Source organism: Mus musculus, chromosome 6 (assembly GCF_000001635.26).
Source record: "Mus musculus strain C57BL/6J chromosome 6, GRCm38.p6 C57BL/6J".
Lineage (NCBI taxonomy): Eukaryota > Metazoa > Chordata > Mammalia > Rodentia > Muridae > Mus > Mus musculus.
In genome coordinates, this window is record NC_000072.6 from 121,734,202 (window position 1) to 121,747,827 (window position 13,626).

General features: G+C 40.6%; 1 pseudogene; it reads left to right on the forward strand.

Annotated features, from left to right (window-relative positions):
* Gm7298 (predicted gene 7298) overlaps positions 294-13,626 on the forward strand; it is a 50,145-nt pseudogene continuing 36,812 nt past the window's right edge.

Sequence of the window (13,626 nt, forward strand, 5' to 3'; positions counted from 1 at the left end):
TCTCATATTTTCATTAAAAAAATAAAAACTTTCTAGAACTTGAACTCTGGCACTTTAGTGAAGGGAGTACATGACATTTGAACGTGCAGCAGCAGGTATCACTGCTGAAAGTGATGATTGATGAGCTGATAACTGTCTTGTCACTCTGCTGTGTGGCAAGCTGTGACATCTGCCACACTGTCAACCTGGCATATCAGGCTGTCGAAATATGAATGGTAATGGTTACTGTGGTGAAACTCCAGTTATAGACAATGAGCTCTGTAATCGGCTGGCTGGATCTCCTTCCTTTCCAGGAAGTATATGGTGCTGGTTCCTTCTCAGCTCTACACTGAGACCCCTGAGAAAATCTGCCTCCATCTATACCATCTGAATGAGACAGTGACCATCACAGCTTCTTTGGTATCTCAATGGGGAAGGAGAAACCTGTTCAATGAACTTGTAGTTGACAAGGACTTGTTCCAATGTGTTTCCTTCATTGTAAGTACTAGATTCCTGTCCTGAATTGTTTTATATATTTATGAACATGTGTGTGAATTTGTATATAAAGTATCCATATATTTCTAAAAAAAGTTAATCTAGAAGCATATCAGTGAACTCAAAACAATAAAAATCTAGAACATTTACCCAATAAACAAATAGTATAGATCATCCCACCCCAAAGTGAGAAGAGACCATACTTCTGTATTCACTGTTTTTCCATTGAATTGCCTCAAAAAAAAAAAAAAAAAAAAAAAAAAAGAAAAGAAAAGAAAAGAAAAAAGAAAAGAAGAGAAAAAATCCTATGGCCCAGAGGAAGTGTTTGCCAATTCATAGTACTTCCTGCTAGTGAGTTAATAAACTTTCAAACAGCACTCCAGCTAATTAGGACATCTTGTATGCATAGTCCTGATATCCTGAATAAGTGCTGGTTTTCTTCTTTGGGACCTATCCTCAAGACATAATTCGTACACTCAGTAATATATTGTTTTTCTCTATACCTCAGGTTCAGAGTTAGAGTTAATTTTCTTTCATTTCTTAGAGTTAATTTTCAATCAAGATTCTATTTACTGCATAAAAATCACTGTGGTTTTTTTGCCCACATAAATTCACATTGACTTACACAAAATGTTGTGTTTTCTTTTCATTCTTTTTTCCCCGACACTGTTTTTTCCTCCATGTAATCCTTAAAGAGAAACTGATGGACCCTCCATCTCTTTCCTGTGAGGTGAAAGGAAAGACTAATGAGGTGGAAGGAGAGAGGTGATCTAAGAAGTGCTGAGAGTCAAATGGTGAATAGTCTCTTGTTCCTGTTGTTCTCAGATCCCTAGATTCTCCTCTTCTGATGAGGAGCAGTTTCTCTACGTGGACATCAAAGGGCCAACACACAATTTCAGCAAAAAGGAAGCAGTGCTTGTGAGGAACAAAGAAAGTGTTGTCTTTGTCCAGACAGACAAGCCTGTGTACAAGCCAGGACAGTCAGGTATGAAGCTCCACAGTGGGCAAAGGAATTAAGATACCATCCTGAACATGGCAAGAAGGCCTGGGACTTTGGAGTAAATTATCTCTCTCTCTTTTTCCAGTCAAATTTCGAGTTGTCTCTATGGATAAAAATCTACGCCCCCTGAATGAGTTGGTGAGTCTTTCACCTTTGGGTATTGGTGGGTTCTTCAAGACAAAAACTTCTTGTGATATTCTAATTTCTAGTCCCTTCTGAGGCATGAGTTGTTTTCTCTTCTACTCTTTTGCTAATTTATACCCCTCACTCAGTTACCATTGGCCATCCTATGGCTTCCTTATATGTGAGTGTCCTTATTTTGTAGCCCATTAGTTAAGTATCTCTGAATTTTCTTTATACTTTGTGGAGACTAGTACTGGATAGAACCTTTTAGATTGGTTATGTTTTTCAGTCATTTCTTTTGCACATTCTGCTACTTTGTGCCATCATCAAGAAATCCATTTCTAGTGGTGCACACCTTTAATCCCAGCACTCGGGAGGCAGAGGCAGGCGGATTTCTGAGTTCGAGGCCAGCCTGGTCTACAAAATGAGTTCCAGGACAGCCAGGGCTATACAGAGAAACCCTGTATCAAAACAAAATCTATTTCTAGTGTAACAGGGGTATTTCTCACTCAGTCTCTATTATTTTTATAACTTTGTATTTAAAACTTGGGTTCTTCCCTAAATAGACTCTTTTAAGAATATCATTGCAAGTCCAATGGGCCTCTTTCCAGTGATGGCCAACTAGGCCATCTTTTGATACATATGCAGCTAGAGTCAAGAGCTCCGGGGTACTGGTTAGTTCATATTGTTGTTCCACCTATAGGGTTGCAGATCCCTTTAGCTCCTTGGGTACTTTCTCTACAGGGGAACGCCAGGGCCAAAAAGTGGGAGTGGGTGGGTAGGGGAGTGTGGGGGGGAGGGTATGGGGGACTTTTGGGATAGCATTGGAAATGTAAATGAGGAAAATACCTAATAAAAATATATATATATAAAAGAAACTAAAAAAAAAAAAAGAATATCATTGCATTTCAGTCTCTTGTTCTCTGTACTTAGGCAAGTTGTGGGGACCTGTGTTAAGTTCCTTCTACTATGAAAAGAAGCTTCTCTGATGAGGGATGAGGTGTGCTTTAATCTCTCTCTCTCTCTCTCTCTCTCTCTCTCTCTCTCTCTGTCTCTCTCTCTCAAGATAAATCACCAACAACAGTTGGCTTAAAACTGTGTCCTTTAGCAGCATATTAATAGTGGGTTCTCTCTTGGGACCTATGATGCATGAAACCTGAGGTTCTTGGCTTTACAGTGATTCCAAGTGTGTGGATTTCATCTTATACAGAGGGACTTAAGGCCAGTCAGAAGTGGTTGGTTACTTCCTTGACATTTGTGCTACTATTGCACCAGTGGGCATGTCTTACCTGCCCAGTGGTTCTCAAAGTTTATTGGCTTCACAGCTGGGTGAGATTTATCACCATCTCCCCCCTTTGATATTATGGATAACACCTTACAGTTGTATACGAGCTAGCCAGTAGGGATGCTGGTTCTCATTTGTACTGGCTTGATTATAGAATATGAAATCTTAAATTGAATATCTGAATCACATCCTCACTTCCAAAGGCATTGAGATTATTGTGTCATAGAGGAAGGAAAAACTGTAAGAGCCAGAGGTGAATACTGTCAGAGGCAGAATAAATTCAAAGGAACAATCCTTTAAACACAGCATGGCAGCTGCACGTATGAACTTACAGTTGTGTTACCATGCACAAGCACAAGCACATGTAATAATAATAATAATAATAATAATAATAATAATAATAATAACAATAATACCACCCTGGCATGAAGAGGTGAGATGGACACGAAGTGCCGCCCCTATCTGAGGATCTATTGTTATGACAACTACTGGGAGAAAGTCAGTTTTCTTTAAGAGTATAGACCCTTTTACGCCTACCATACTCATGTAGAATTCCACATATCCAAGAATATATAGGTACACAGCACAAATTGGAATTAATGGATGGAAAAAGAGAACACTAAGTCAGGTGTGTAGGAAAAGGAGATAGATCTGGAAGGGGTGAATGTCATCAGAAAATACTGTACAAAATTCTGAAAGAAATATTTATATATTAAACAAAATATCAATACACTTTTACTTAATTTGTTCTTTACAAATAACAAATTACAATGGACACCACGTTTTGGGGAATCCATAAATTTTGTTTATCCCAATAATCTGTTGCATAATTTTATCAAGTATGTATTTACCTTTTCTTCTATGACATATTCTTCTCTCATACTAAAAAACCTGAACATAGCCTCCCTGCCCCCCTGTTCCTTCCAGTCTCCAACAACTTTCCCTTTCCTCCAGATCCACTTCCCTTCAGAAAAGAGTAGCACTCCCAGTGATATCAACTGAACATGACACAAGATTCAGTAAGACGAGCCACAAACCCTCATATAAAGACTGGGCAAGACAACCCAGTAAGAGGGAAAAGGGTTCCAAGAGCAGGTAAAATAGTCAAAGACATACCTGCTTCTACTGGTAGGACTCCTACACACACCCTGAGCTAAACAAGCACAGCATGCATGCAGAGGACCGAGCACAGCCCCAGCAGGCTCTGTGATTGTCTCTTTAGTCTCTGAGAACTCCTATGGGTCATGCTTTATTGATTCTGTGGGCTACATTCTCCTGATGTCCTTGACCTCGGTGAATCCTACAACCCTTGCTCCCACTCTTCTTTGAGGTTTCCCAAGCTCTGCCTATTGTTTGGTTGTGGGTTTCTACATCTGCTCCCATAAGCTGTTGGAGAAAGCCTCACTGATGAAGACTGGGATGAGCACTGATCTTATGAGTATAGCAAGATATCATTAGGAATCACTTCATTGACCTTATTCCCCTCAGTTAGTCATGTTTGGTTCTACAGTAGGTCTCTGAGCCATCTAGCTTCTTGTTCCTGGCCATCCAGGCAGTATGGAGGCATAGGCTCCCTCTCATGGCTTGGCTTCAAGTTAGACCAGTCATTGGTTGGCCATTCCCACAAGCTCTGAGTCACCATTGCCTCCATACATCTTGCTGGTAGGAAAGGTGTGGGTAAAAGTTTTTGTGGATGGGTTGGTGTTCCAATCCCACCACTGGGAGTGCTGTTTGGTTATAGAGGATGGTTCCATATCCTCCATTACTAGGAGTCCTCACAAAGATCATCCTCATAGATAACAGGAGTTTCCACATCACCCCCTACTTGTCTCCTTTTCTAGTCATCTCACGCCATACACTCTCCCTCCTTCCCTCCCTCCCTTCCTGATCTGATCCCTCCTGTTTCCATCTCATCCCTCCCCCAGTACACCTGCAAAATCTATTCTGTTTTCTCTTCCCAGGGAGATCCATGCATCCCTAGAGCCCTCTTTGTTACTTAGCCTGTCTATGTCTGTGGATTGAAGTATGATTATCTGTTATTTTACAGCTAGTGTCTGCTTATAAATGTGGCATATCATGTTTGTCTTTCTGGGTCTGGATTGCCTCACTTAGGATAATTGTTTCTAGTTCCACCCTTCATTACATGCATATGTATAGGATTGTACAGGACAATCCCTCAATCCCTTTATCCATCTCTGTAGGCTTATGATATGGCAAAATTGACAGTGTAGGTTAGGGGTTTATTGCTATGCTGAAACATAATGACTACAGCAAGTCATAAAAAAAAGAAAAAAAGAAATGCACACACACACACACACACACACACACACACACACCAAAAAAAACAAAACAAAACAAAACGTTTCATTGGGACTGTCTCAGTTTCAGAGGTTTAGTCCACTATCATCATGTCATGAAGCAGGTAATAGACGAGCTGAGATTTCTACATCCTAATCTGCAGACAGCAAGAGACTGTTTCACACCATGCATAGCTTGAGTATTTGAGACCTCAAAGCCCACCCATTCAGTGACACATTTCCACCAAGAAGACCACACGTACTCTATCAAGCCCACATCCCCTAATAGTGCCACTCCCTATGGGCCACTCATTTAAACACATGAGTCTTTGGAAGCCATTCCTATTCAAATCACCAAAGTTGTTGACTTGCTTCCTAGTACTTTGTGTGGCTATGTAGTATCTGTTCATTTGTGTGTGTGTGTGTGGGGGAGCACACACACAGATGTGCCAGGAGACATTCTGACAATCTCAGTTTTCAGTTTTAGGGTGCCATACAACTTGGATTCTGAGTCACCCTCTCTGACTTGCCTGGGACTTGATGATCAGGTTAGGTTAGGCTGCCTGGCCAGTGACCCCTGAATAACTGTCTGTTCTGCTTGCTTCTTCAGCTAGGATTACAAGGAATACTTGTACCTGCTTTTTATGTGGATTCTAGGATGAAACCCAAGTCCTTACACACTGGCAGCCAGCACATTGCCAATGGTGTCTCCCTTCCTTTGTTAACCTCCCAGTTTCATAATAGTTACAACTCTTCATTTTTAATTAATTAGTTAATTTACATCCCAAATACTGTTCTCCTTACAGTCCCTCCCTAACATATTCCCTCACTTCCCCTCCAATCTCCTCTCCCCTGCTCCTCTGAGAGGATGGGACTTCCCCTGAGTATCCCCCCATCATGGTGCATCAAGTCTCTGCCAGATTAGGCTCACCCTCTCCCACTGAGACCAGACAAGGTAGCCATGATGACTGACCTGCTTGTCTGCTACATACTGGGGGCCGGGAGTGGCTCATTCCAGCGTATGAATGTTCTATGTTGGGTGATTCAGACTCTGAGAGCTCCCAAGAGTTTGAGTTAGTTGTCTCTGTTGATTTTTCTGTGGGGTTTGTATCCCCTTTGGGGCCTTTAATCCTTCCCCCAGCTCTTCCATAAGTGGTCCTGACCTCCTTCCAAAGGTTGGCTGTGGGTATCTGCATCTGTTTCAGACTGATACTGGGCAGTGCCCCTCAGAGGACAGCACTTCCATTTTTACTCAGGGTAAATTCACTTCCATGAATTAATCTTTTCTTCAGAATTTCATCAACTGCTCCAGGGTGGTTTATATAAATTTTACTATCAGGTTGCACTTCTACAGTCAGCCTTGGAAATTTGATTGAAGTATTTATAACATGTATATTGATTTGGAAAGTGTATGAATCATTTAATAACAAACTTTTCTGTCTAGTGGGTATATCTCTACCCATTATTTTAGATTTCTTTTTATATTTTCCTAATGGTTTACAATGTTCTTCTTAGGCCTACTAGATTTCTTAATTGAAATTAACTTATTCCCCAAATCATAGTTTTCATGAATGAATGAAGTTTATAGAGTTTATAGTTTGTAACCTGCATTTTCAGTGCAATTAAATATTTTCTAAGTATCCCATTATTTTTTCTCATGTTGATCTTGCTGAATTAACTAGTAAAAATGGGTTACTTGTTAGTTCATATTGTTGTTTCACTTATAGGGTTGAGCAGAAGATGGCCTAGTTGTCCATCACTGGGAAGAGAGGCCCCATTGTATTGCAAACTTTATATGCCCCAGTACAGGGGCCAAGAAGCAAGAGTGGGTGGGTAGGGGAGCAGGGCAGGGGGAGGGTATAGGGAACTTCCGGGATAGCATTTGAAATGTACATAAAGAAAATATCTAATAAAAAAATAAATACATAAAAAAGAAAAAAAAGAAAAACAATGGGTTACTTGGATTCCACCAGGTTTTGTGTGCTGGTTATAAAGTGGTCTTGCTCCTACTGTTAATTTCTCTGCCACTTGCAGAATTAAAAGGCAGAAAAAGTCTTGAGCACAGCAGGCATAATCAGCCAGTGAGGAGAGATCTTTATTAGAGGTGAGGAAACACACACACAGCAGACACAGACACAATACTGTGAAGACTACAGAAGGGGCTTGGGAAGTCGTATCTCTCTAAGACTGGGTTTTTTAAGGATCTTTGAGAGGTCTTCTTTCTTTAATTTAGTGTTGATCAGTTTGATCAAAGACAGAAACTTTAGTGTAAACTTGTCCTTGTCTCATACTGGTCTACTGTAGTGGTGCCCTAGAATTAGAAGGCAGAGCCCTATGGTAGGCCTTTGGGTATTTATCTTAGATCAGGAGTGTGAGGAGGAAGCCAGAATTTCACCATGTTTATTATCTGTCTGTGGTTCCTCTGTCACCATACCAGAAACTGGTCTAAATTTTAGTACCTCGGTCTGATAGTATGAGCTTTACTTCTTGACTCAGTTTTTATAACTCAGTTTTCTTTCTTGGCCATATAGGCCAGAGCCTCCAGAACTTCTGTGAAAAGTTTTTTTTTTTTAATTCACAAATTTGACTACTTTGCAGTGTCAATGGTATTGTTTTGTTTTATTTATTTATTTTTTTTGAGACATGATTTCACCATGTAATTCTGGTTGGCCTAGAATTCATATTCACCTGCCTCTGCCTCTGCCTCTGCCTCTGCCTCTGCCTCTGCCTCTGCCTCTGCCTCTGCCTCTGCCTCTGCCTCTGCCTCTGCCTCTGCCTCTGCCTCTGCCTCTGCCTCTGCCTCTGCCTCTGCCTCTGCCTCTGCCTCTGCCTCTGCCTCTGCCTCTGCCTCTGCCCCCAAGGTTGCTGATATTAAAGCTTATGCCAATATGCCTTGCTCAAGTAATGTTCTTAAGGTCTGTTAAGTCAACAAGTACTTCTCTTTTATTCCCTTGGTTCATCCTAATTTTATGAAATTCAAACTGCAGTTTGCACTTTCCTCCTGTTCCTCCTTATCCTATCCCTCCTCCTGTTCCTCCTCCTCCTCTTCCTAACCCCCTATTCTTCATCTCATCCTTCTCATCCTTCTCCCTCCTCCCCCTTTTTCTCTTCTACTCCTCCTTCTTCTTCTCTTCCTTCCTCCTCTTCCTCCTCTCCTTCCTTCTTCTTCACAGTACTTAAAGATGAGAGTGAGAACAGGAAACAGAAAGTGTCCCATATATCAATTAGTTCTGAGGGTCAGGAAATAAGGTACAGAGAAAATAGAAGCTGCCTAGTGTCCTGAAGCCAGGCTACACTGAAGATTGAATGCTTTTCTCCTTCAATCTGAGTGTAGTATTTGTGTATGAATATAAGCATAAATTATTAAGAAGACAAATTGGCACCATGATAAATTAGCTATACAAAAGTATCATCCCCCAGACCCTGACCCCTTGGGCTTAAGAATTCCTCAGTCATGGGTTGTTGACATTCTTTTCAATACCTGATATGAATTCCATCTTGCAGAACAAGATTCAAACCTAATCAGTGATCAGTTGGTTGCCACCATAAAAGTTGTGCCACTATTGCATGGGTACATCTTACCTGGCAGGTTGGGACTATACTTCACAGGGTTCTCAGATGGATGAGACCATTGATGTCTCCTCTTCTGCAGCAATCTGTACAGTACCCTGTAGCATTGAGAAGGCTTGGCAGCAGGGAGGAAGCCACAGTACCAGCTTCATTTCTCTACAACCTTAACCTAAGGTGTGTAGTGTCTTCCACAATAGAATATTATCAACCTAGTCATTGAGGCAATCGAGAAGAGTGACAAGATGCTTTATTGTTTGGAAAGTCTCTAGGCCTCCCAGACAAACAACTCAGGAAGGAAGTATCTCATGCCTAGTACTGAGACCTCTGTTTAATGACCTTTGACCTTCAGGAACAGTATTATCTAGACATGCAGTGAATCTTCCTTCTAACTCTCCTTTTAACTTTTGTTTCTTAATTCATGTATAAATCAGTAAGTTCCATATGAGTTCTTAATAGATCCTTAGGTTTGGTTAACCCTCTCACCTCTCCCACCCTCCCCTCTCACCACACACACCCTCCCATCTCACTTCCCCCACCCTCCCCTCTTACCCTACCCACCCTTTTCTCACATCTCTCCTCCTCCTCTCTTTTACCCTCTCCCTATCCTCTTTGACCCCACACATCCATTCCAGGTTCAAATATCTGCCCCACACCCCGCAATACACTGTCCTTTCATGTCACCTATGTAATGCCATTTCTCTTACTTGAGAAATATCCCACCCAGGGCCCTCTTGTACTTTCCATGCTCCCACAGGTACTTCAGATTAAATGCATAACTCTAAATGTTTGAAGTTTGGAGCCACATTTGAGAAAGGGCACACAGCAGTCATCTTTCTGAGCCTGCCTTACCTGTGTAACTTGTTACCCTGCAAGTTTTGTGACTTTAGATTTTATAGCCAGATAAAATTCCATTTTGAACCTCTGTACCACATTTCCATGATCCCTTGTCATGACTTCTTTTCCTATACTTTCAGAAATGAGTTCACTATCACTACAATTCCCTTACAACTGCCATTGCTTGATTTGTTGTCCACTGCTAAAAGTGACTCTGTCTCCTTTAAGTTTGTGCTTGTCTAAAATAAGCTTGCCTCTTGAGACAGCCTGGTTACCACAGAACCTTAAATGACTCTGTCGCTGTCTGTCTTTCCTGTGTACACTTCATTGAGTTGATCAGAAATACTTCACTCATAAAAGCTCTGAAAATGCTGCCCTTGCCCTGGTCAGCATCAACCCTCCTTTGAAGCAAGAGCAGCTACTGAGCCCTTTCTTTATATTTCTTGGGCAGAGTTAGGCACTGATATAGTTTGTTGAGCTATGTTCAGGAGGTGAGTATTGACTACACAAGCTAATCCCTCTGTAGCTCATCAAACAAGGAATGGAAGGCACTGCCTGCGTGCAGTGTTTGTATATGGCTTTCCCAGAACTCTTGAAAGATATACGTTTTGGTTGGATATATTTAAAATTAGTAACCCCACTTCACACTAAAATTTCCTGATTGGGACATTAAAATATGTAATCTCCATACTGTAAAGGCTCAGGGCAGGTCTCCTAGAACATCAGAGAAATCATACTGATGATGTTCCTCAAAGTTCTTTTTGAGTAGAGTAAGTCCCAATCTATTGAATGATTTATATGACTCACATAGTTTTAGAAAATACACTCAAAAGTTCTCTATGGTGGTGAATTGGCTTAGAATTGACTTTGTTACTGGATATTAAGTTCATCACATTTTGGCTGAAACTCCTATCCTACAGCCTATTCAATAAACCTATTGAATTTGCTGTGTGTATGAAATTTCTAAATCAGTGGTTCTTATTCTTCCAAATACTGATATACCCTTTAATCTAGTTCCTCATGATTTGCTGATCCCCAACCACATTTTTTTGTTATTTTTGTCGCTACTTCATAACTGTAATTTTGATAGTTATGAGTCGCAATGTAAATATCTTTGGGAACATGTTTTCAAAAGGGGTTGTGGCCTTTTGTTGTAAACTAACATTGTTTTCCTTGTGTTTCAGTTTCCTCTGGCTTACATTGAGGTAAGAAACTTAAGTGTTTTGTAATCAGAGAGAACTCAATCTTATGAATGTAATCTGATACTGAAATGTTGTCTAGCTGCTATGGGTCAGCAGCCCTCCTCCATTTGAGATAATTGGTTTGTTATTTCCCACTTCACCTTTATTCCTTCCCTCCACAAAAGAATATTACCACGTTTCCAAATGCTTCCCTCAACAACATCCTTGATGCATTGTTGTTCTTAATACTTTATTGACTTAGAAAATTTTCAACCTCTTCACAGGACCCGAAAAAGAACCGAATTATGCAGTGGAAGGATATTAAGACGGAGAATGGGCTTAAGCAAATATCCTTCAGCCTGGCAGCAGAGCCCATTCAGGGTCCCTACAAGATAGTGCTGCAGAAACAGTCAGGGGTGAAGGAAAAACACTCCTTTAATGTGATGGAATTCGGTATGGATTGGGAAGATCAAAAAGAGAAAGCAGGTGTCATAGGTTTCTGGTTATCATAGAATGAATGACTTTGAACAAATTGAGTTCCATCTGACTCTAGCTAAGGCTTTCCATATAGCAACATTGGAGTTCCAGAAAGTTCTGGGATTTTTTTTTAGAAGCAAATTACTTGTTTTGTTTTGTTGTTTGTTCATTTTTCTTATTTAAGTAGATATCCCTGTGATTTTCAAGAAGTGATATAATGTATAACCACTCATCATTCTAACTTTATTGGGGTGGGCCATGCCTTAATAATGTGAAATCACCATTTCTGGGCAGAGAGTGATCACTTAGGCAACTAGACAAGTCATTCCACCCCTGTCTCCTCTCTCTCCCAATAGTGCTTCCCAGATTTGATGTCGCCCTGAAGGTCCCAAATGCCATCTCTGTGAATGATGAAGTGCTCAGTGTGACTGCATGTGCAAAGTGAGTTGCTAGCTTCTGTACTTCTATCCTTAAGAAACTACTCAGATAGAGAAAATCTCTGGGATGATGTCTCCTTGTAGAATATTTAGAAAATGCTACAGTTGTGTCCTTCCCCACTAGAATGTTCCCCCCTGTAGTGCTCATTTTTGTTCCTTCCTACCCAGCATCAATTACATTACAATCATTCATTGCATACGTTGCTGATATCAATAGATGAAATCAATCTTATGAGGCAATAAAGAGGTCCTGCCTTTGGAGACAGGAAGGGACTTAATAAGGCCCACTGACCATGTGAAGAGAACAGAGGCACTAAATCAAGGCATCTCACTCGCCCCTTATTGGCTGACAGAAAGAGCAGAGAAACCAGAGCTCCTAATCTAACTCCAGGTCAAACCCCTGCTCCTCAAGTTTAACCTTTAGACATCTTAGTTTTCTGCTTGTGTTTCTGTACCCAAATAATGAGGTCATTTACTACAACAACTAAAATTTCGATTTAAGTCTAGAACCATACGAGAAGTAAGTTGCAATATGTGCCTAAATCAAATGGAAGACACAGACCTTAGCTCACAGTTGCTTGTACTTACAATGGGCATGCTCAAAAACTAAAATGGTAGAACAAAGGCAAAGTATTGAGGAGGTTTGTTACAGCAGCTCTGAGTGATTTCCACATCCCCAATTGTCTCTGCCCCATCATTTAGTAGCTGAGGGTCCTGGCTTACTTAATCTTATTCAGATTCATGAAAGGGAGAAAACCATGTCTTTCATAGGTTCTTAATATGGCTATTTTTTTCTACCTGTTAATTAATTAATTAACATTCCAAATTCTTAACATATACAGTTAGAAGGTGTCAGGAGGTAATAAAAATGGGACATGTTTGTTATCATTATGAAACTACACAGGCTCAGTGAGAAGACAGTGCGTCTCTGCTATTGAAAGACCCTTTGTTTCTGTGAATTTATCTTGTGACAGATATACCTATGGGAAGCCTGTCCCAGGATATGTGGAGATAAGCGTCTGCCATGAGACTGAGGCTGGATGCAAAGAAGTCAATTCCCAGGTGAGTGAATCCATTTCTAAGGCCTATTTTAAATATCCAAGGCCAACTAACAGGAATGCAGACAGCAAAGAGAAGAGGAAACACATACCCACACATTGAAAGAGAATGTTCTGGGACCTCGGGCTGTAGCCCAGGGATGGAACACAAGCCAGGCATGTATGCAATCCCCAGAAACCCATCTAAGCCCCTCACTGACAAAAGTGATAATTCTGGGATCCACTGCTATTAAAGAGCTATTTTAACCACTTTACTTGGCCACCAAATTTATTTTGAGTATATATTCATTGTATGAAATGGTAGGTTTATTACATTTACATATGCAAGTATCACATTTTCTAACCATATCCCCCTGTCCCATTGCCACCTCTGCTCTCTTGAAGGTCCTCACTCTTATGTGTCCTTCTCCTCTTCCTATGTAACCCCTACTACTTCCATGCCTTATAGATTATTCTTTTTTTCTTAAAAAGTATATTTCAATTAGCATTTATAAAATGCAAGTAATTGTTAGGCTTCTTTACGATAAATTCATACAAGTGAATCATGTACTTGGTTACCTCCTTCATTACCTACCCCATTCTCTCCATCCCTCCTCACACCAGACCCTTCCTCTTCCCAAATGGAACAACTTCTCTTTTGTTGTCTTCTGGTTCTGTTTTGTTTTACCTCCCATATGGCAGAAAACATGCACTGTTGCATTTCAGAGTCTGGTATATTTTGTAAATTGTGAAAATTCTGCACATGTAACATTCTCTTATTTGGTTTTGAATATCAGTTTATTAGCTGATGGACTCACTTGTCTGTGATGCACATAAATGTCAAGCCATGCATGGAACCAGGTTTTGGTATGCCGATATAGATTCATTTTGTAGATTCCAGATGTTATGCC